Source organism: Aegilops tauschii, chromosome 7 (genome assembly GCF_002575655.3).
Source record: "Aegilops tauschii subsp. strangulata cultivar AL8/78 chromosome 7, Aet v6.0, whole genome shotgun sequence".
In the NCBI taxonomy this organism is placed as follows: domain Eukaryota; kingdom Viridiplantae; phylum Streptophyta; class Magnoliopsida; order Poales; family Poaceae; genus Aegilops; species Aegilops tauschii.
In genome coordinates, this window is record NC_053041.3 from 539,760,425 (window position 1) to 539,763,014 (window position 2,590).

Genomic DNA, 2,590 nt, shown 5'->3' on the forward strand with positions numbered 1-2,590 from the left:
GACACATCTCTGATCAATAACCAATAGCGGAACCTGGATGCTCATATTGGTTCCTACATATTCTACGAAGATCTTTATCGGTCAAACCGCAATAACAACATACGTTATTCCCTTTGTCATCGGTATGTTACTTGCCCGAGATTCAATCGTCGGTATCTTCATACCTAGTTCAATCTCGTTATCGGCAAGTCTCTTTACTCGTTCCGTAATGCATCATCCCGTAACTAACTCATTAGTCACATTGCTTGCAAGGCTTATAATGATGTGCATTACCGAGAGGACCCAGAGATACCTCTCCGATACTCGGAGTGACAAATCCTAATCTTGATCTATGCCAACCCAACAAACACCTTCGGAGACACCTGTAGAGCATATTTATAATCACCCAGTTACGTTGTGACGTTCGATAGCACACAAGGTGTTCCTTCGGTATTTGGGAGTTGCATAATCTTATAGTCAGAGGAATATGTATAAGTCATGAAGAAAGCAATAGCAATAAAACTTAATGATCATTATGCTAAGCTAACCGATAGGTCTTGTCCATCACATCATTCTCTAATGATGTGATCCTGTTCATCAAATGACAACACATGTTTATGGTTAGGAAACTTTAACCATTTTTTATTAACGAGCTAGTCAAGTAGAGGCATGCTAGGGACACTCAGTTTTTTCTATGTATTCACACATGTACTAAGTTTTCAGTTAATATAATTCTAGCATGAGTAATAAACATTTATCATGATATAAAGAAATATAAATAACAACTTTATTATTACCTCTAGGGCATATTTCCTTGAGTCTCCCACTTGCACTAGAGTCAATAATCTAGATTACATAGTAATTATTCTAACACCCATGGAGTCTTGGTGCTGATCATGTTTTGCTCGTGGAACAGGCTTAGTCAACAGGTCTGCAACATTCAGATCCGTATATATTTTGCAAATCTCTATGTCTTCCTCCTTGACTTGATCACGGATGGGGTTGAAACATCTCTTGATGTGTTTGGTTCTCTTGTGAAATTTGGATTCCTTCGCGAAGGCAATTGCTCCAGTATTGTCACAAAAGATTTTCATTGGACCCGATGCACTAGGTATTACAACTAGATTGGATATGAACTCCTTCATCCAGGCTCCTTCATTTGCTCCTTCCGAAGTAGCTATGTACTCCGCTTCACACGTAGATCCCGCCACGACGCTCTGCTTGGAACTGCACCAACTAACAGCTGCACCATTCAATATAATACGTATCCGGTTTGTGACTTAGAGTCATCCGGATCAGTGTCAAAGCTTGCATCGACGTAACCATTTACGACAAGCTCTTTGTCACCTCCATAAACGAGAAACATATCCTTAGTCCCTTTCAGGTATTTCAGGATGTTCTTGACTGTTGTCCAGTGCTCCAATCCTGGGTTACTTTGGTACCTCCCTGCTAAACTTATAGCAAGGCACACTTCAGGTCTGGTACACAGCATTGCGTACATGATAGAACCTATGGCTGAGGCATAGGGAATAACTTTCATTTTCTCTCTATCTTCTGCAGTGGTCGAGCATTGAGTCTGACTCAATTTCACACCTTGTAACACAGGCAAGAACCCTTTCTTTGACTGATCCATTTTGAACTTCTTCAAAACTTTATCAAGGTATGTGCTTTGTGAAAGTCCAATTAAGCATCTTGATCTATCTCTATAGATCTTGATGCCCAATATATAAGCAGCTTCACCGAGGTCTTTCATTGAAAAATTCTTATTCAAGTATCCTTTTATGCTATCCAGAAATTCTATATCATTTCCAATCAACAATATGTCATCCACATATAACATTAGAAATGCTACAGAGCTCCCACTCACTTTCGTTTAAATACAGGCTTCCCCAAAAGTCTGTATAAAACCATATGCTTTGATCACACTATCAAAGCATATATTCCAACTCCGAGAGGCTTGCACCAGTCCATAAATGGATCGCTGGAGCTTGCACACTTTGTTAGCACCTTTAGGATCGACAAAATCTTCTGGTTGGATCATATACGACTCTTCTTTAAGAAATTCATTAAGGAATGCAGTTTTGACATCCATTTGCCAAATTTCAAAATCATAAAATGCGGCAATTGCTAACATGATTCAGACAGACTTAAGCATCACTACGAGTGAGAAGGTCTCATCGTAGTCAACTCCTTAAACTTGTCGAAAACCTTTCACAACAAGTCAAGCTTTGTAGACAATAACATTACCATCAGCGTCAGTCTTTTTCTTGAAGATCCATTTATTTTCTATGGCTTGCCGATCATAGGGCAAGTCAACCAAAGTCCATACTTTGTTCTCATACATGGATCCCATCTCAGATTTCATGGCCTCAAGCCATTTCGCGGAATCTGGGCTCATCTTGCTTCCTCATAGTTCGTAGGTTTGTCATGGTCTAGTAGCATGACTTCTAGAACAGGATTACCATACCACTCTGGTGTGGAACGTACTCTGGTTGACCTACGAGGTTCGGTAGTAACTTGATCTGAAGTTTCATGATCATCATCATTAGCTTCCTCACTAATTGGTGTAGGCATCACTGGAACTGATTTCTATGGTGAACTACTTTCCAAT